Below are 22409 nucleotides of genomic sequence, written 5' to 3'. Positions count from 1 at the left end.
GCTGCTTGTGCTGCTGTTTGTGGCTGCGGCTAGGATGGAGACTGGAGCAGAGGATGGTGGCTGGACTGGAGCAGCTTCTATCGAGAAGTTGCTCTACTGTGTTGGAGCTCTGCTGTGTTGGAATAGCTTGTGGCTGAGAGTCTGCTGGAGTGGTTGTAACTTGGGAGGCTGGGGAAGCAGGTTCGGCTGAGGCTAAAGAGGATAGGAAGATTAAAAGATGGATAGAATGAAAGAACAAAGGGGGAAGGGAATACAAAGAGGGAGAATAGGGAAGAAGAAAGACAAACTGAAACAGAGAAAGAGAGGATGGGAATAAATCAAGGAAAAGAGATGAAGAAGAGAAGAAGAAAGAGAAGAGAGAAGAAAGTTGGCTGGGGGCAGTGCCCGACAACCAAAAAAAGAAGAAGAAAGAAGGATTTAAAGGAGGGGAAAAAGAAACCCTATCACCCGTGCTGGAGAGAGCTGACTCGGATAACCCAATTGGATCTGACCCGGCTTGCATGGCCGGGTCACATCACATATCCTTATATATATATATTCATTTTTTTTCGTTCTTTGTTCATCGCCAAATTTGACCCTTCTAGAGCCGGTTTCTCAGTAAAACTCAAAACACAAAAGTTATAGATAATCCTTTCCTATTTTTCCAGAGATTGGAATCGTCTTGATCAGAGTTTGGACGGAAAAGTTATGTATGAAATACGAACAGGTGTCGGTTTTGGTTCCCGAGAATTTTCCTGCAATAAAATATTACCAAAAATTCATAAATTACACAATAAAACTCAAGAATAATAATTTTTGTACTTTATTAAAATATTGGACAAATTTGGACACTTAATTAAAAATATAAGCCATAAAGATCAGATTAAAGTGTCCAATTACGCAGTTTTGGCGCATAATCATCTACTGAATCTTCTTCTTGAATAACATTCACAGATTTAAAAATCCCCTCATGCTTTTCAGCATTTCCCTTCTTCCAATCTGAACACTCTGATTTCACACGCCATTTTTTACCGCATTTATAATACCGTATGTAGACACCCCATTTTTACCCAGGCCCAATATTATTATTATTATATCACTATTATTATTTTTATTTTCATTATTATTACCTTTGTTATTTTTAAATATTATTATTATTATTATTTTTTTTTTTATTTATTTATTATTATTATTATTAATTATTTATTTTTGTTATTACTATTATTATTATTTTGTTTTCATTATTATTTTTAGTATTTTTATTATCATTATTATTATTATTATTATTATTATTATTATTTCTATTATCTTTATTATTATTTTTATTATTTTTATCTTACTTTATTATTATTATTATTATTTCTATATATATTTTTTATGATTATTATTTCATTATCATTATTACTTTTACTATTTTTTATCATTATTGCTATTATTTTTACCTTGCTATGATTATTTTTATTATTATTCATTATTATTTATTACTAGTAGTAGCATTATTATTATAATTATTATTTTACTATTATTATTATTATTATTATTATTATTATTATTATTATTATTATTATTATTATTATATCATTCATACCCTATTAGTATTATACTTATATATATTATTACCATAAAGGTATATAAGAAAAAAGGAAACATAAAAATAAAAAAATAAAAAAGAGAAGAGGGTGAGAGGCTGGGGGCGGAAACCCTAGCCGTTTCATCCTTCGGTTTTACCTATATAGGCACAGGCTACACACGGGGATGGGAGGCGCAGAGCACAGCCAAAAAAAAAAAAACTCTGTTTTGCTTCTCTCTAGTTCACACGCACAGCAGCAGCGGCAACTCTAGCCGCTGCTCTTCAACTTCTTCATCTTCTTCTTCTTCTCCCTCTGCTCTGCTGCCGGCCACACCTTTCTGCCACACACCATCTCCTCCGTTCCCATAGATCTGCAGCATCACCAGACGAATCCCAGCATAGCCACCACAAAAGTCGTGCCCTGCTGCTCTTCCTGTCTTCATCTTCCAGCAGCCTCCGGCCAACCACCAGAGAACTCCCAGCACTGTCATCACAGCGGCCGAACCTGCTGCAATCATCAAGATTCACCCGAGCCCGAGGCCCCCCAGCCTGCCAGCGGCTATCCGAGCAGCTCCCTCTGCAGCCCGAGCGCTCTCCAGCCACGCCAGCACTGCTGTGAGCAGAGCACAACCTTCCTCTGCTCCCGCCTGCTCTAGCAACCATCGCCGTCTCCGGCATCCTTCCCCGTTCCGTCAGCCCACGGTGAGTCCCCTACCTTCCTATACCTGCACACACACACACACACATACACACACACACTGTACATGGACAGAGCACACACGTACTGTCATACACATGCATTTTGTGTTATTTTTATTTACTTATTTATTTATTTTTTATTTTACATCTTTATTTGTTTTGGTATATTTGACACACTAAAATTGTTGTTTATTTTTGCAGGCATACATGTATGTATATATATACGTATGTAGATAGATTCATTCAAGTCTGGATTTTTATTGTGTTTGCCATATATTTTAAAATACTGAATATCATTATTATTTTAGTTGTTCATGTTTGTGCAGGATTTTTTATTTTTATCGAATTTTATTGTACCTTTTTTTTTTTATTCATTCTAGTTTAAAGTGTTTTATGATATATAATAATGCATTTTAAGGAGTAGTTGTTTTTACAGTTCCTATTCATGTTAATATTTTTACTTTATTTTGTTATTATGGTAGAAGTTTTATTAACTTGTCTCAATATTTAAAGTGTAAATTTTTTTTTTGGACATATAATATTATTTGGGGGATATTTTTATACAATATTTGTTAGTATCTAGGTTTATGTCTTTTATGTAGAGTTTTCATTATCAATGTATATTCAAGCTTAATTACTTTGAGTTACTATTGGTGTTATGTGCATATTTAAAGTGGTCATCGTGATTGTTAAATTTAACGTTCATATTAGGTTTTTTTTTTTCTTTATCATCTTGGTTATATGTAATATTCATATTTAGGGTTTGTCATTGAGGTTATTGTGGCTTATTCAATGCATATTTGTTCATATTTAGGGTTTGATACTTTGTTGTTACATCGTACATTAGGGTTTCGGTCATTCTCATTAGTAATATGATAGTTTGTTATTGAGGTATTATTGTAAGTATTATTTATTATGGTAGTTTATTATTAAGGTATCATTATTATGTAGAAATTTACTATTGGATATATAATATTTACGTGGTTTAATGTGGTGTATTAGTGGTATATTTTCCCTTTCTATTTAGTCATTTGAAATTTTGGTGAAATATGAAAAAATATAAAAAAAAATAAGGAGAAAATTCTTAGAATGTTTTGATTTGACTTTCACTTATTATCTCTTGTTATTTCAAAATTCAGAAAAATATGAAAGAAAATATAAAAATCAGAAAAGTAGAAAAGTCAAGAAAAATACTTCAAAACTTAAAAATCATTTTTTTTTTAGATCCAAAAACCTCCCAACTAGTATTTTAACAATTAGAAAAAACCCTAAGAGATTTCCAAAATTTGGGAGTGTATTTTGTAAATTATTTTTGATTTTATCCCTATGATTTTATTGCGGGGGGTATTAGCCTTCGGGCTTCACGTACCTTTAAGCTCTGAGGGAATATATATGTATATATTTATTTATTTTTTATTTCTTTTTCATATGTATTTATAAATTCATAAAAAGGAGTAATTTAAAGACTTATTAGATTAACTTAGGGATAATTTCAAATTAATTAGGTACCGTTCGTAAGAACGGGCGCGTAGGGGGTGCTTATACCTTCCCCTCGCGTAACCGAACTCCCGAACCTAACTCTGGTAACATAGACCCATTCTACCCCTAACGGGGTAGTAATCATGTGTTCTAACCACACTAAAAGGTTAGTGGCGACTCCGATATTCCTATTTTTTCCAAAAATATTAAATTTGATTTTTATTTCGCCGCTCAGGGCACACGCACTCCGGGACGTCGCAACAGCTTGGCGACTCCGCTGGGGACATTAGAGAGTCGAGCCATTAATTAATTAGAAATTATCCCAAGTTCAAATTTAATAAATCTTTTAATTACTCCTTATTTTGTGAATATTGTAATTTGTAAATAACTTTGATTAATTGTAAATATTTTGCTTCCATAATTTGTAAATAGCTTTAATTAATTAAAAATATTTTGTTTCCTAATTTTTTTGAATATTTAATTGTAGATATTTCGTTTCCAAATATTCTGAATAAGCATATTAAATTGTAGATATTTTGAGTAAGCATATCAATTATAGATATTTTGTATACTAATCGTAAATATTTTGTTTTCATATTCTTTTTAAGCATATTAACTGATAATATTTTGTTTCCAAATTTGTTGAATAAACATATTAATTGCATATATTGTGTTTCCTTATTTTTTGAATATATATATTAATTGTAGATATCTTGTTTCCATATTGTTTATAGCATGTGAATAAATGTGGGGGTAGTGGGATTAGGTTAAAAAATTAAATTCACACACTCTCACGCTCTATACCCGGGCTTTACCTGCTAAGAATAGAAAGGAGTGTAATACCATTTGTCCCCACGTGACAGGGCTTGTGGGGACCCGCGAACCACTCCGCTCAATTTAAACTTTATCCAAACCCCTTTTGGGTGAGGATGGAGGTTAGATTGGGAACCTTTTTATCAATAGGGGTTAGAGCCTACCCACACATACTTGTCTATAGTCTTCCCTAACTAGGATAGAACCATGAAGAACCCTATATATACGTACCTACCCTAGGTTGGGACAAGAGCCACATCCTTCTCCATGTATAGTGTGTTGTATATATGTTGTGAGATACTTTGTATTATATCATGCATTTGACATCAATTTAGACATGCATACTACTTTGCCAGTATTCTGAAAAAGCCCAATAATGAGACAATGACCCATCCTTTAAAAAAATGAAGCACTTGGCCCAAGCATTTTAAAATATGGGTTAGCCCAACCCTTTTCAAATAACTCGGGCCCAATTCTTTAAAAAAAAAAAAAACGAACCTAGGCCCGACCTCTTCCTAAGCACAGATTCAGCCTAGGCTTGATTTTCAAAAAGGGTAAAACCCAGATTTCAAAAGTGGGCTTTCGGCCCTATTGTCTAAAAATATGGGCCAACATTTTTCTAAGTAAATCCAAGCCCAAGTCCTTTTAAAACTAGGGCCTGACCTCATCATTAAAAACTTGAAGCCCATATTTTAAAATACTCAATGTCTAAGTGCATATCAAGGTCCATAAGCCTACATTGAACAGATCCAATGGACTAACTAGCCTGGGTCAACTCCAAACTCATATCGTAATCTGACCTTCCATAGAATGCGAGACATATGGATCATCAACAAGGAAAGGAATGGTGGAGGGAAAATTTGAACTGAAATTGTGGCCCATCAATGGTTGTGTTACTATTGAAATCTTTCATTAGTGGATTTGTTCTAGAATTCTGGCTAAGTAGTCATTTAGGTTACATCGCATTCATGTACTTCATTTCATGCATGATCATGCACGATAGGTTGCATATATGTTCATACCCTTATTTGTATGTATTTGAGCACTAGATACACCCTAGGTTTGAAATGAAAGCTTCATTCTTCTCTGTGTAATGTCATCACTTTGAACTTATAACATTGTGCCTGACATATTGCATCCATGTAGGCATACCTTGTGCTTAGCCAAGATTTTGGAAAAGATCAGAGTCATTCATGGAAGACACGATAGTCACATATGAAAAGGAGTCCACGGTACAGATATACTCTGAGAATCGGCAAAGTCAATGGGGAGATAGCGTGGATAAGGAATCAGTGATCGAGGTACTCGATCGAGTCAACCTAAATACTCGGTCGAACTCTTTGGAAGAACTGAAAATCATTTGGAAGGGGTGGTCACCTCAGCGCCGGTTGAAACTGTATGGGCATATTGGGTTCCTACTTCATGTGTCCGTAAATCTCTATGTGATCGAGGTGTTAGTAGAATTCTGGAATCCTTCGTATTGTTGCTTCACTATGGATGGAGTAGACATGGCACCAACTATTGAGGAATATGCCTCCTTGCTGCATCTAGCTAAGTTAACGACGCCCTACAAAACTTACGTGCATGATCTTAGAGCATCTTTTGTAAAAGAATTGCATGACGTCATCGGGGTTAAAATTCAGAAGACAGAAGATACAAAAATCACCTGGCCATGCTTGAAGCAACTGTTAGAAAAGGAAGATGGGGAAGAGGCTCAGATGCATATGTTAGCCCTAGCTATTTATGGATTAATCATATTTCCAAAGGAGGTAGGGACTATTGATCAAAATACTATTTCTTTTGTAGCACAGGTAAAAGAAGGAATCAACCCAGTCCCTGGAATCCTGGCCGAGACTTTTCGATCTCTCCATGAGTGTCAGGTCAAAAGACATACAAGATTAAGATGTTGTGTGCCCCTACTGTATGTATGGATAATGAGTCACTTACCTTGCACCCCGGGGTCTTTTCGTACCACTTACTCGACACTCAGAATCCCCTTAGCAGAATTCGGAACCGTCCAGTGGGAAAAACATGCCAATAAATTTGAATGGAAGTCAAGACTACGACATTTAGTCAACAGGGGACTCGTTTGGCGAGTACCATGGATGGGCCCGTCCAATGTCATATACAGGTGTGGAAATCTCCCATGGGTGCCACTGCTTGGCCCTTGGGGAAGGATAGCGTATGCACCCCTTATGCTTAGAAGACAAATAGGGGCAACCCAGTTTACACCCATGACACACGGATTGGCTAATTCTTGATTCTCATACGAAACAGGTGATGATCAAAGGCGAGTCCGAGAATTTACAGTGGCATGGAGACATGTGTATTTAATAGAATCAGGCCATCAAGGTTTAGGTACCCAAAGAAACTATGAACTATGGTTGGCTAACAGAGTGAATTCACAAGTCAAACAAATGGCGAGGGGTCCTGTAGCCCAAACAAAGGCACCAGCAGAAAACATACAGGCAAATTTGCAAATAGGGCTATGCTTAGCAGAAGAAAAAGCCATGTGGGTAGTAATGAAGGATCAACAAGAAAGGCAAAAAGAAGAGAAGTTGGTTGCATTCTATCGTAGGAAAATCAAATGACAGAAAGCTTAGTGTTTACAATCAGAAAGGGAAATAATGGCATTAAGAAAGAAAAGACGCACACTCCAAGTAGCAGTGGACCAGAAATCTCAGATGTTAGAAGAAGCCAGAACTGAAAATGAAAGGAAGTCACTCTACATATAGGAACTCGAAAGTCAGTGGGATGAGCAGAGAGGAAAATATAACCAAGTGCTGGAAAAGATGGAGCCGTGCATAACGAAAGCTGGCTACTGGGAAGCCAAGTTCCGAGCTTTGCATAAGAAGATGACACAGCAAGATGCAGAGGTTATGAAATCATGAGCAGATCTTGATTCAATATTCGATTGGATTATTTCTGAAAGTGTTGTAGGCAATAAAAATAAGGAACAGGGATGAATGACATATTGTATAAAAGGATCCTTTTAATGAAAAGCAGACTTTTTCTAGAATGATGATGATCTTTTCCATGAACCTTGGTTAAAGTACATTAGGTTGCATACATACGTTTCATATTTGTGAATGTCTTAAAAAGACCATCGCATCTCATGCATTCATACCTCCATAATTATGCATTCACGATTCTAAAAAGGGAAAGTTTTGGTTTGCAGCTCGCAGCCCCAGAAAACGTTTGAGTAAGCAACATTGAGACTATCACACATCAATACAATACCAGGAGAAGGGCAAAAGAAATGAGTGAACAGTTGGAAAGTAGAGTCCTGGGCATAGAGCAAGGACAAGAAGAATTGAATGAAAAAATGAGCAAGATCCTGGAATTATTGACGAAGAAAGGAAAAGCAGTACAGAATGATCTGGAGACAGATATGGACCCCACTCATCCTCCAGGGTTTACCCCAGTGCATGGACAAACGTCAGCTCCACTACCTGGCGTCATGGAGGGTTCGATACCAAGTATACCTCCGTTCATTCCTAATGTACCAGCACAGGGGTTCCCAGTGGTGGGGACTCCCCCATTAGTAGCTTCTGATATGGGGATGAACAAATCTGAAACTGAACGTTGTTACGACGTACTAGAGGAACGCCTGAAAGCTATTGAGGGATCCAATACATTCGACTCTGTAGATCCTAATGACCTGTGCCTTGTGCCAAAGGTCACCCTGCCACCGAAATTCAAAGTACCAGATTTTGAAAAATTTGATGGAACTAATTGTCCTCGAACTCACCTGCGCTTGTATTGCCAAAAAATGGCTGCACATTCCGATAATGAGAGACTAATGATGCATTGCTTTCAATATAGCTTGACAGGGGCAGCTATCAGGTGGTATATTCAACAAGATCGAGCTCAAATCCGCACATGGAAAGATCTGGCTAATTCTTTTATAGCTCAATACTGCCATGTTATAGAAATGGCACCCGATCGTATGACCTTGTAGAGTTTGCAAATGAAACCCACCGAAACATTTAGAGAATATGCATATAGGTGGAGGGACATGTCGGTCCAAGTAAATCCTCCGGTGGAAGATAGGGAAGCTATTTCCTTATTTGTGAATACGTTGAAAGATCCTTACTTCGAGCATCTCCTAGGGGCAACCCCCCATGATTTCATGGACATTGTTTCTACCGGAGAGAAAATTGAGACGGCCATCAAAGTCGGAAGAACTAAAAGTATCAGTGCAGAGACTAGTCTAGGCAAGAAGTGGACAAGCAAGAAGAAGGAAGAAGAGGTCCAGATGGTTCGAAGGCAACAATATCAAAGAGAGCAGGGCCAAGGGACTAGGAGGAATTTCATTTTCGAACCCTCTGTCAATCAGACAGTTCATACAGGTGCAAGACCCCAAGTTGTTCCTTCCGAGACCATGCCCGCCCAACCGAATGTGCGAACACATGATAGAGGCATACAGAAAATGTGAGAAGGATAGATCCTATTCCAATGACATACTCAGAATTATTCCCACAATTGATGGAAAGGAACTTAGTTTCAGTCATTCTGGGAATGGTTGTTACGACACCCTTTCCACAATGGTATGACCCTGAAGCCAAGTGTGCGTATCACGCTAACACTCCCGGGCACACTATTAAGCGTTGTTGGGCATTCAAAAATAAGGTTCAAACACTAAGAGAAGCCGGATGGCTAGCATTTGATGATAAACAACCAGGAATTCAAGGGAACCCTTTGCCCAATCATGGGGGTAACAATGTCGGGATGATAGAGGAAAGGACGAATGAAGTGGATTTTGAACAAATGTCTCTAGATTGGGTGTTCAATGAACTTATTGCGGCAGGTCAAATAGGGCAGGAGGCCGTTTGCCCTACCAATGCACCTTGTTTATGTCAGAGTAAACAAGGAAGATCTGTGAAACAGTGTGTAACCTTTAGAATGTTTTTGCAAAAGATGGTGGATAATAAGTCTGTAGAGATTGGTTGTACCCGCAAGAGTGGAGAGATTGCAGTCATTGGGGAAAACAGCCAGTATATCATCAGTGCACTAATCAACCATTCATACCCACCATGAACAAGGCCCTTCCCATGCAGGAAGCGCCAGCTCGCTTGGTGATCTCTACTCCCAGGCCATTCCCATACAAAAGTAACCAAGCAGTACCCTGGAAATATGAATGCGAAGCGTATGTCGAAGGAAGCACCAGCAATATAGCAGGGGTAAAAGGGATAACCCGAAGTGGTAGGGTGTATATGCCAGATTCTTCTAAATCAAATCGACAAAATGCAGGGGAACCAGACAGGGCAGTGAAAAGTCCAATATCCAATGGAGAGGCCGAAGAATTCCTGAAGATAATAAAGCATAGCGAATACAACATTGTGGACCAACTAAAGAAAATGCCGGCTCACATATCTGTTTTGTCACTTCTACTAAATTCAGAGACCCATCGGGAGGCGTTACTTAAAGTTCTAAATCAAGCCTACATTCCCCAAGATATCAGCGTCGATAAATTCAATCATGTGATCGGAAGTCTGGCAGCCTCCAACTACATCACTTTTACTGATGAAGAAATTCCGCCAGAAGGCCAGGGGCATAACAAGGCGCTGCATATATCCACCAAATGTAAGGATCACATGATGTCTCGAGTCTTGATAGATAATGGGTCATCCCTCAATGTTATGCTAATGACTACACTGCAAAGGTTACCCATTGATCCTTCTTATGTGACACCAAACAATTTGGTGGTGCGTGCCTTCGATGGAACACGAAGAGAGTCAGTAGGGTCGCTTGACATCCCTATTCAGATTGGACCAGTAACCTTCAATATCACTTTTCAAGTCATGGATATTACACCTTCATACAGTTGTCTCTTGGGAAGGCCGTGGATACATAATACAGGGGCAGTTCCATCATCTTTGCATCAGCGAGTGAAATTTGTAGTAGGGGATAAACTGGTATGTGTTTATATAGAGACCGATATAATGGTTACTAAACCTTCTTCCACTCCCTATGTGGAAACAGCTGAAGAAGCCCATGAAGATTCATTCCGAGCATTTGAGATCATCAACGTCATTACTATAATGGAGGGATCTTTTATCCCTCAACCTCGGATCTCTTCTTCCACACGTATGGTGGCTGCTGAAATGATTAAATCGGGGTTTTGCCCAGGAAAAGGGTTGGGGAAGTATCTTCAGGGCATCGCAATGCCATTGTTACCAGAAGGCATGAATGAGAGATACGGCATCGGATATACTCCTACTTTAGCTGACCATAAGAAGAAGGCAGAAGAGAAAAGAATACTCCAAATCGAGAGGCGCACAGGAAGAGTAAGTACCAAATGGGGGGTAGAAGTCCCGCCAATGAATCAGACCTTTCGAAAGGGCAATCAAGTCACTCTTGAGGAAGAAATGAAACAGATGAGCATATTGGCCTTGGAATCGGGGGACCACATGAATGACTCAAGTAGATGGATCTACCCATTGACTACAGGAGCAGAAATCCAGAACTGGACATCTTTTGATTACCCAATTCACTTCATGTAATAGCTTTTGCTCATTTTGCTTTCTTTTTGTAATCCGTGGACATTATCGCCTCGGACCGTTTGTCTTTTTCATCAATAAAACAAGTATGCATTTCTTTCGCATTTATTGCATCATGGGATCAGTTGTCAAAAAATTGTTTACCTTTGTTTTATGCAGGGATAGGGAAAATAATCATACCAGTATTCAGGAGCCAGAAATTGATGTTAACTTTGAAAACTTAATCCTAGAAGCTGAAATAGAAGAGGAAACCAACTTATCACCTGAAATGCAAAGAATGTTGAAATCCGATGAAAAACCAACTTTAACCAGTAGTGACCCCACAGTCACAATAAATTTGGGGACTAATGAGGAACCAAAAGAAATAAAAATCGGGGCACTGTTGGGAGGAAGAGAAAGACGCGAAATATTAAACCTTCAGAAGGAATACCAAGATGTTTTTGCATGGTCATATCAGGACATGCCGGGTTTGGATACAAACTTAGTAACACATAAAATACCCATTTACCCAGATAGCAAATCGGTAAAACAGAAATTGAGGAGAATGCGCCCAGATATGTTGATCAAAATAAAAGAAGAGGTACAGAAGCAGTTTGAGGCTGGTTTTTTAGAAGTAGCCAAATATCCAGAGTGGATGGCCAATGTAGTTCCAATAATGAAGAAAAATGGAAAAGTGAGAGTCTGTGTTGACTATCGAGACTTGAATAAAGCTAGCCCTAAAGATAATTTCCCACTTCCACACATAGATGTGTTGGTAGACAATACGGCGGGACATGCCCTGTTTTCATTCATGGATGGATTTTCTGGATATAATCAAATTAAGATGGCCCCGGAAGATAAAGAGAAGACCACGTTTATCACCTTATGGGGGACCTTTTGCTACAAGGTTATGCCTTTCGGTTTAAAGAATGCAGGGGCAACCTATCAGAGAGCCATGGTAACGTTATTCCACGACTTGATGCATAAGGAGATAGAAGTATATGTGGACGACATGATCATTAAGTCTCGAGATGAGTATAGCCATGTGATGAACTTAAGGAAGCTATTTAAAAGGCTATGAAAATGTCAACTGAAATTAAATCCAGAAAAATGTACATTCGGAGCTTCTTCAGGAAAATTGTTGGGATTTATCGTAAGTGAGAAAGGGATTGAGGTAGACCCAGATAAAATAAAAGCTATTCGAGAAATGCCTAGTCCCAAAACCGAAAAAGAGGTCAGGAGTTTCCTAGGCAAATTAAACTACATAGCCCGATTTATATCTCAGTTGACTGCTACTTGCGAGCCCATATTTAAGCTGTTAAAGAAGGATAACCCCGAAAAATGGAATGAAGATTGTCAGAAAGCTTTTGAGAAAATAAAAGAATATCTATTGAACCCTCCAGTTTTGGTTCCCCCTGTACCTGGAAGGCCTCTTATATTATACTTAGTAGTATCAGAGAATTCCATGGGGTGTGTGTTAGGACAACACGATGAGTCTGGAAGAAAGGAGCGCGCCATCTATTATCTAAGCAAAAAGTTCACGGAATACGAATCTAGGTACTCTAACCTGGAGAAGACATGTTGCGCTTTGGTGTGGGTGGTTAGCAGATTCAGGCAATCCACACTGTATTACACAACGTGGCTGATTTCTAAAATGGATCCGATTAAGTATGTTTTCGAGAAACCCGCAGTAACAGGACGGATGGCTCGTTGGCAAATGCTGTTGACTGAATATGATATTACATATGTAACGAGAAAAGCCATCAAAGGGAGCATTATAGCAGAATATTTGGCTGATAGGGCTGTTAATGATTACCAACCCATGGAGTTTGACTTCCCGGATCAAGATATTGATTCAATTGATCAAGAAAAGGAAGATAATGTTGGGTGGAAGATGCTATTTGACGGGGCAACCAACGTATGGGGGCATGGAATAGGGGCTGTACTCATATCACCAGAGGGTAAATATTACCCAGTCACAGCCAAACTCACCTTTCCGTGTACCAATAATATAGCTGAGTATGAAGCGTGCATATTGGGTTTACAAGCAGCTATTGACCGAGGCATTAAAAAATTGATCGTAAAAGGAGATTCCGCTTTGGTAATTTATCAGTTGACTGGAAAGTGGGAAACTCGGGGTTCCAAGTTAATACCATATCAGGAGTACATTCAGGAAATGATGTAGGAATTCGATACTATCAGTTTTTCGCATTTACCGAGAGAGAGTAATTTAATCCCTGATGCGCTAGCAACATTGGCGACTTTATTTAAGGTTGAGTCCGGAATAGAGATTGAACCCATTCGAATAAGGATGCATAGGGAGCCAGCATATTGTATAATGACGGAAGAAGCTGATGGAAAGCCATGGTTTCATGATATCAAAACATACATTCAATGGAAGGAGTATCCCATAGGAGCCTCTAATAACGACCGGAAGACAATTAGGAGGCTAGCTATGGGATTCTTCTTAGATAGGGAGATGCCGTATAAAAGGAACCATGATATGACCCTCTTACGGTGCGTGGAGTTGCAAGAGGCAAGACAAATTATACAGGAAGTACATGACGGTGTTTGTGGGACCCATGCGGGAGGTCACTCGTTGGCCCGAAAAATCCTAAGGAGTGGATACTATTGGATAACCATGGAACGGGATTGTATAGAATATGTTCGAAAGTGCCATAAGTGTCAAATCTATGGAGATCGCATACAAGTCCCACCCACTCAACTCCAGGTTTTATCTACACCTTGGCCTTTCTCAGCATGGGGCATGGATGTGATCGGACCGATAACCCCGAAGGCCAGTAATGGGCATCGATTCATTTTCGTGGCCATTGATTACTTCACAAAATGGGTAGAAGCGGCATCATACTCTAATGTCACTCAAAGTGTAATCAATCGTTTTATCAGGAGAGAATTAATTTGCAGGTATGGGATCCCAGAAAGGATAATATCAGACAATGCCAAAAACTTGAACAACGAGGTCATGACAAAATTATGCAGTCAGTTCAAGGTCAAACATCATAATTCAGCCCCTTATCGACCTCAAATGAATGGAGCGGTGGAAGCGGCTAATAAGAATATCAAGAGCATCTTGGAAAAAATGACAGAGACCTATAGAGACTGGCATGAGAAGTTACCTTTCGCTTTATTGGCCTACCGGACCACTGTTCGAACATCCACAGGGGCTACCCCTTTCTCTTTGGTGTACAGAATGGAGGCCGTAACTCCAATAGAAGTTGAGATTCCATCGTTGTGAGTCTTAAAAGAAGCAGAGTTAACCAAAGCAGAATGGGTGCAATCTAGATATGACCAGTTGAATCTAATTGAAGAAAAAAGATTGACAGCTATAGTCCATGGACAGTTATATCAAAGGAGAATAATGAGAGCCTTTAATAAGAAAGTGCGTCCTCGACGGTTTCAAGAAGGATATCTAGTCTTAAAAAAGATTTTACCAATTCATAATGACCCTCGAGGAAAGTGGACCCCAAATTATGAAGGGCTGTATGTGGTAAAGAAAGCATTTTCAGGAGGTGCCCTATTGTTATCAGACATGGATGGCGCCGATCTGGTGCACCCCACGAACTCAGATGCAGTAAAGAAATATTTTTCTTAGAAACCCTGTAAACTCTCAAGGAAATTCAATAAGATGATGACTGTTCATTACTCATGTTTTGATCAAATGATAGATGGCCATCATTGGCCGATCTGCTTTCCTGTAAAAGAACCAAACAATGATTTACCATTTGGTAACCAAGTTGAGCCTAAATGATAAACCAGTATTTTTTCAAAAGTCAGTTCACAAAATTTAACCTGGGTATTGGTCCTTTAGGGTCTGGCAAGTCATATGAGACAACAATTAGCTACCCGAAATGATGGCAGGCCATCTTTCTGCTACCCAAAAGAAACAAAAAGAGATCCCTTACAAGCCCTTCTTGAGCCTGGAAAATTCAATTTTTGATTAACCCGTCAAAGGAGCACACCCCACACTGGGGCAATTTTAAAAAAGGATTAGTCCCAAATGAAGTCCAAACAAAATGACAGAATCCCCTCATGAAAGAGAAAAACAAGAGGGGAGCAGTAAAAGCAAATGGAAAGAGAAAGAAGAAAAGAGAAAGAAAATAAGGGACATATTACGCATGCGATCTTTGACCAAGTTACCCTTGATGAAAGTGATGATTTTGAGCCTTATTTAACTCTTTCTTTCTTTAACCCATACCCCTAGCCTATATTACAGTCCAAATGAAAGTCCTGACCAGATTGGTATACATTATTGTCTCTAATGATTTGTCAGACTCAATGACGAGTTTGAACTATGTAATGACCTGATCCTGAAAAGGTACGTAGGCAGCTTGTTCAAAGGACAAGTTCGGTCAAAGCCAAAACAAAGTGCCTCAACTTAAACGAGGGCAGAAAATGTCATTATGGGTTGGGATTTTCGAGCCACAGTTTCCCTCTTCTTCAGAAAACCTATATTCCCAAGCCTATGTTTCATCCCGAGTCTTAAAGACCATCTTGAGATCAAAACATGAACTGAACCTGAGGCAATAGTTCAACTTGAGAATTACAGGGGTTCACAACAGAATAAGGCGAAAGGAGGGAGAAATGTTTGGGGTCATCAACGAAAAGGGAAAAATCAGTCAAATAAGGATCAAGCTTGACAACTTAACATTCATGTGTTTCGAATTTTTGAATACTGGTATAAAGTTTTCCCTTTTGAACTGACATTTAAGCTTGGTAAACTTGTCATCTTGCACATATGATCTTTTGATGTAGCAAAGGGATGTCACAATTGCATGGTTGGATATTTCTTGTAAAAAAAAAAAAAACAACCTTTTTCATAGTCTCGAGAATAGGGTAATCAAAAGAATTCGCTAGTATGCTTCTTGTTTCAGGCATGATCAGCAAATATGACTTAAGATCCCATGTTCAGGAGCTTTCATGAAAATTGGAAATGTGGTGTACAATCGATAAATGAGGCAGAATCCGAGGAGGTTGTGGCCTTCATATGAAATTGAGATCTTCTACCGATGCATTTTCAATGAGGCAATTGTCGTGTCAAATCCGGTCAGATGTCTCCCTATCCAATTGCAATAAGCAAACAGGGTTCATATTGGTTGTAGATCCATTCAACTGGGGCAGATTTTTATATTGAGTTTCCTTTTAGCCAAGTCAATCATCTCCATGGTTGGATGAATTAAGAAAATTGAGCCAAGATCAGTTACAGATCTATTCAAATGTGGCAAGTATCAAAAACATGGTCAAGATGAAAGATGAGGTTATTGATCACAGACACACTGGGGGAAAAGATTCAGGCGTTTCCTTCATTCATTACAATACATTTCATGCATTGCATAGAAACATGTAGCAACATATCCCCATGTTCTGGCACCACAGTAGACAGCATACATACAATACTGCATTCTAGTCATACTCCTCTTGTCATACATCTCTTTTGATCATTATCCAAACAACCTTTGTCTCACTAATGTTTGAGTTATTACTGCATACACTATAGCTCAGGTTCCTACACCCGGTGCGAGTCATCCTCTGTGAACTATAGCTCGAGTTCCTACACCTGATGCGAGTCTCTTTCCATGAACTATAGCTCTGGTTCCTACACCTGGTGCGAGTCACCTCTCATGAACTATAGCTCGGGTTCCTACACCCGGTGCGAGTCACCTCTTATGAACTATAGCTCGGGTTCCTACACCTGGTGCGAGTCACCTCTGATGAACTATAGCTCGGGTTCCTACACCCGGTGCGAGTCACCTCTCATGAACTATAGCTCGGGTTCCTATACCCGGTGCGAGTCATCCTCTGTGAACTATAGCTCGAGTTCCTACACCTGATGCGAGTCTCTTTCCATGAACTATAGCTTGGGTTCCTACACCCGGTGCGAGTCACCTCTCATGAATTATAGCTCGGGTTCCCCGGTGCGAGTCACCTTTTATGAACCATAGCTCGGGTTCCTACACTTGGTGCGAGTCACCTCTTATGAACTATAGCTCGGGTTCCTACACCCGGTGCGAGTCACCTCTCATGAACTATAGCTCGGGTTCCTATACCCGGTGCGAGTCACCTCCCATGAGCTATAGCTCGGGTTCCTACACTCGATGCGAGTCACCTCCCATGAACTATAGCTCGGATTCCTACACCCGGTGCAAGTCACCTCTCATGAATTATAGCTCGGGTTCCTACACCCGGTGCGAGTCACCTCTCATGAACTATAGCTCGGGTTCCTACACCTGGTGCGAGTCACCTCTCATGAACTATAGCTCGGGTTCCTACACCCGGTATGAGTCACCTCTTATGAACTATAGCTCGGGTTCCTACACCTGGTGCGAGTCACCTCTCATGAACTATAGCTCGGGTTCCTACACCCGGTGCGAGTCACCTCCAATGAGCTATAGCTCGGGTTCCTACACCCAATGCGAGTCACCTCCCATGAACTATAGCTTGGGTTCCTACACCCGGTGCGAGTCACCTCTCATGAATTATAGCTCGGGTTCCTACACCCGGTGCGAGTCACCTCTCATGAACTATAGCTCGGGTTCTTACACTCGGTGTGAGTCACCTCTCATGAACTATAGCTCGGGTTCCTACACCCGATGGGAGTCACCTCCCATGAACTATAGCTCGGGTTCCTACACCCGGTGCGAGTCACCTCTCATGAACTATAGCTCGGGTTCCTACACCCGGTGCGAGTCACCTCTCATGAACTATAGCTCAGGTTCCTCCACCCGGTGCGAGTCACCTCCCATGAGTTATAGCTCGGGTTCCTGCACCAGATGCGAGTTACCTCCCATGAACTATAGCTCGGGTTCCTACACCCGGTGCAAGTCACCTCTCATGAACTATAGTTCGGGTTCCTACACCCGATGCGAGTCTCCATCTGTGAACTATAGCACGGGTTCCTACACCCAGTACAAGTCACCTCTCATGTGCTCTCAAGCGCAATGCAAATCGATTTTCACGAATCATTTTGGTCTCTTTTGTTACATTCGGCTCAGTCCAAAATCGCCGTCTTTTATCTTTGCAGGTTTGTTGCTACAAATAACGTAGGAGAGTTCCTACTTTTATTTTGAAACAACAAGTCTATAAAGAGGGGCAGCTGTAGACACCCCATTTTTACCCAAGCCCAATATTATTATTATTATATCACTATTATTATTTTTATTTTCATTATTATTACCTTTGTTATTTTTAAATATTATTATTATTATTATTTTTATTAGTATTTTTATTTATTATTATTATTATTAATTATTTATTTTTGTTATTACTATTATTATTATTTTGTTTTCATTATTATTTTTAGTATTTTTATTATCATTATTATTTTTATTATTATTATTATTATTTCTATTATCTTTATTATTATTTTTATTATTTTTATCTTACTTTATAATTATTATTATTATTTCATTATCATTATTACTTTTAGTATTTTTTTTTTATCATTATTGCTATTATTTTTACCTTGCTATGATTATTTTTATTATTCATTATTATTTATTACTAGTAGTAGCATTATTATTATAATTATTATTTTACTATTATTATTATTATTATTATTATTTTATCATTCATACCCTATTAGTATTATACTTATATATATTATTACCATAAAGGTATATAAGAAAAAAGGAAACATAAAAATAAAAAAATAAAAAAGAGAAGAGGGTGAGAGGCTGGGGGCGGAAACCCTAGCCGTTTCATCCTTCGGTTTTGCCTATATAGGCACAGGCTACACATGGGGAGAAAGAAAAAGGGTGCAGGGGCGCAACGCAGTCCAGCGCTGAAGGGAGCCAAGCAAAAAAAGAGAAAAAAAAAACCCTGCTTCATCTTCTTCTTCTTCCTGCCAAATCTCTCCCTCAATCTCCCTGCTTCACCTCACCTTACGCACAGACAGCCTTGGCCATCATCTCTCCATTCCCGCAGCAACACAGCGGCATCTTATCCCGTAGTCACCCCGAAAGCCAAGTTCCAGCAAGACGAGGCTTTCATCCTTCCGCCGCTGCCGCCATCCACCGAGAAACCAGCAGGCAGCCGTGCCATCTTCTCCTGCAACTCTAGCATACCAGCCATCTCAGCTAGCCACCCAAAGCAGCAGCAGAACCAGTAGCAACACCAGATCCATCCTCAGTCATCTCCGGCCGCTGCTGCAACACTCCGGCCACCGGCAAGATCCCCCAGTTCTCCGGCGGTTGTTCCCCTCTACAAGTACCCCCATTTTAAGTACCTCCTTGCCCCTCTGCTGTATATACATACACGCACATATAGATATACACATATATTGATTCAGCTTGTGTTTTATTCCATAAAGTTTAAGTTTTTTTTTTTGCTGCTGCATCTGTGTGTATATCCTACAAAACACACACAGAAACACACACACACACAGCACACACAGCAACACACACACACACACAGCACCCACAAAACACACACAGAAACATACACACACACCCAGGATATACATACATATACATATATTGGTCCTGTTTAATATTTAAAGTTCCAGTTTTTTTATTTATTATATGTTATCATTGTTATTATATGGGATAGATTAACTGTTGTGTTTATGTTTAATATGTTTTTTGTTGTTATTTTTATTATAATGTATATATTTATGAGATATTGTTATTATATTATTATTAAGTACTTATATTATTGTTGCGCTTATATTTGGCATTTTAGTGTATATTCACTATTATTATGAGTACTATGGTATTGTTAGTGTTTAGTATATATAATATTATGGCTTTGTTATTATGCTTATATTTAGTAAACCTTGTTAATATATTATTATTATTATTATTATTATTATTATTTATTATGGTAATTTATCATTAGGATACCATGTTATGTAGAAAAGTAGTGCGCCAGGTAGTTCGTTAAGTATAGTGGTAGATTATTATTATGGTAGTATATCTAATATTATGACATGTGTATTTATTATTTATGTGCATATTCTATGGCAGATTTATTATTTGAACGGTTTCCATAATCTTGTTCTTTCTCCTTACGTGTCTATAAAAGTGCATAATTTCTAGGGTTTGATTATTTCCATACTAGATTATAGTATTAAAGTTAGATTGATTATTAACATTTAGGATTTAATATTGAGATTTCAATTATTATGATGTATAATTTTTACGTGTTATGATTTATAGTATTAGTAGTACATTTTTCCTCTTTTGATTTAGCTATTTGAAATTTCAGAAAAATATGAAAAATTATAAAAAATAGAAAATTAGGAGAAAATTTTAAAAATATTTTTGATTTATTATTTCAAAATACAGTAAAAATACAAAAAAAATAAAAAATCAGAAAAATAGAAAAAAGGCAAGGAAAATACTTTGAAACTTAAAAATCATTTTTTTTTTTAGTTCCAAAAACCTTCCAACTAGTATTTTAATACTTAGAAAAACCCTAGAAAATTTTCAAAATTTGGAAGTGTATTTTGTAAAGGAGGCATAGGAGCCAGCCCTGTTGTATAATGAACGAAAGAAGCGGATGGAAATCCATGGGTTCCATGATATCAAACCATACATTCAATGGAATGGATATCTATCCCCAATAGGAGCCTCTTTAATGAACGACCGGAGACATTAGGAGGCTTGCGAAGGGATTCTTCTTAGGATGGGGAAGATGCTGTATAAAGGACCAATGATATGACCCTCCTACGGTGCGTGGAGTTTGCCAATAGGCAAGAACAAATCATACAGGAAGTAACAATGACGACGGCGTTTTGTGGGCCCATGCGGAGGGTAACTCGTTTGGCCCCCGAAAATCGTAAGGAGTGGATACTATTGGATAACCATGGAACGGGATTGTATAGAATATGTTCGAAAGTGCCATAAGTGTCAAATCTATGGAGATCGCATACAAGTCCCACCCACTCAACTCCAGGTTTTATCTACACCTTGGCCTTTCTCAGCATGGGGCATGGATGTGATCGGACCGATAACCCCGAAGGCCAGTAATGGGCATCGATTCATTTTCGTGGCCATTGATTACTTCACAAAATGGGTAGAAGCGGCATCATACTCTAATGTCACTCAAAGTGTAATCAATCGTTTTATCAGGAGAGAATTAATTTGCAGGTATGGGATACAAAGAGGTCATGACAAAATTACGCAGTCAGTTCAAGGTCAAACATCATAATTCAGCCCCTTATCGACCTCAAATGAATGGAGCGGTGGAAGCGGCTAATAAGAATATCAAGAGCATCTTGGAAAAAATGACAGAGACCTATAGAGACTGGCATGAGAAGTTACCTTTCGCTTTATTGGCCTACCGGACCACTGTTCGAACATCCACAGGGGCTACCCCTTTCTCTTTGGTGTACGGAATGGAGGCCGTAACTCCAATAGAAGTTGAGATTCCATCGTTGCGAGTCTTAAAAGAAGCAGAGTTAACCGAAGCAGAATGGGTGCAATCTAGATATGACCAGTTGAATCTAATTGAAGAAAAAAGATTGACAGCTATAGTCCATGGACAGTTATATCAAAGGAGAATGATGAGAGCCTTTAACAAGAAAGTGCGTCCTCGACGGTTTCAAGAAGGAGATCTAGTCTTAAAAAAGATTTTACCAATTCATAATGACCCTCGAGGAAAGTGGACCCCAAATTATGAAGGGCCGTATGTGGTAAAGAAAGCATTTTCAGGAGGTGCCCTATTGTTATCAGACATGGATGGAGCCGATCTGGTGCACCCCACGAACTCAGATGCGGTAAAGAAATATTTTTCTTAGAAACCCTGTAAACTCTCAAGGAAATTCAATAAGATGATGACTATCATTACTCATGTTTTGATCAAATGATAGATGGCCATCATTGGCCTATCTGCTTTCCTGTAAAAGAACCAAATAATGATTTACCATTTGGCAACCAAGTTGAGCCTAAATGATAAACCAGTATTTTTTCAAAAGTCAGTTCACAAAATTTAACCTGGGTATTGGTCCTTTAGGGTCTGGCAAGTCATATGAGACAACAATTGGCTACCCGAAATGATGGCAGGCCATCTTTCTGCTACCCAAAAGAAACAAAAAGAGATCCCTTGCAAGCCCTTCTTGAGCCTGGAAAATTCAATTGTTGATTAACCCGTCAAAAGATCACACCCCATACTGGGGCAATTTTAAAAAGGATTAGTCCCAAATGAAGTCCAAACAAAATGACAGAATCCCCTCATGAAAGAGAAAAACAAAAGGGAGCAGTAAAAGCAAATGGAAAGAGAAAGAAGAAAAGAGAAAGAAAATAAGGGACATACTACGCATGCGATCTTTGACCAAGTTACCCTTGATGAAAGTGATGATTTTGAGCCTTATTTAACTCTTTCTTTCTTTAACCCATACCCCTAGCCTATATTACAGTCCAAATGAAAGT

The 22409-nt window shown here is 38.8% G+C and overlaps 1 pseudogene; it reads left to right on the top strand.

Annotated features, from left to right (window-relative positions):
* The first annotated feature begins 8096 nt into the window (after positions 1 to 8096).
* Positions 8097 to 21778, top strand: LOC131145877 (uncharacterized; annotated as a pseudogene).
* Positions 21779 to 22409: the final 631 nt, after the last annotated feature.

This window comes from Malania oleifera, chromosome 13 (genome assembly GCF_029873635.1).
Source record: "Malania oleifera isolate guangnan ecotype guangnan chromosome 13, ASM2987363v1, whole genome shotgun sequence".
Taxonomy (NCBI): Eukaryota; Viridiplantae; Streptophyta; class Magnoliopsida; order Santalales; family Ximeniaceae; genus Malania; species Malania oleifera.
Note: the sequence above shows the minus strand (reverse complement) of the source record. Positions and strands in the feature narration are given on the sequence as shown.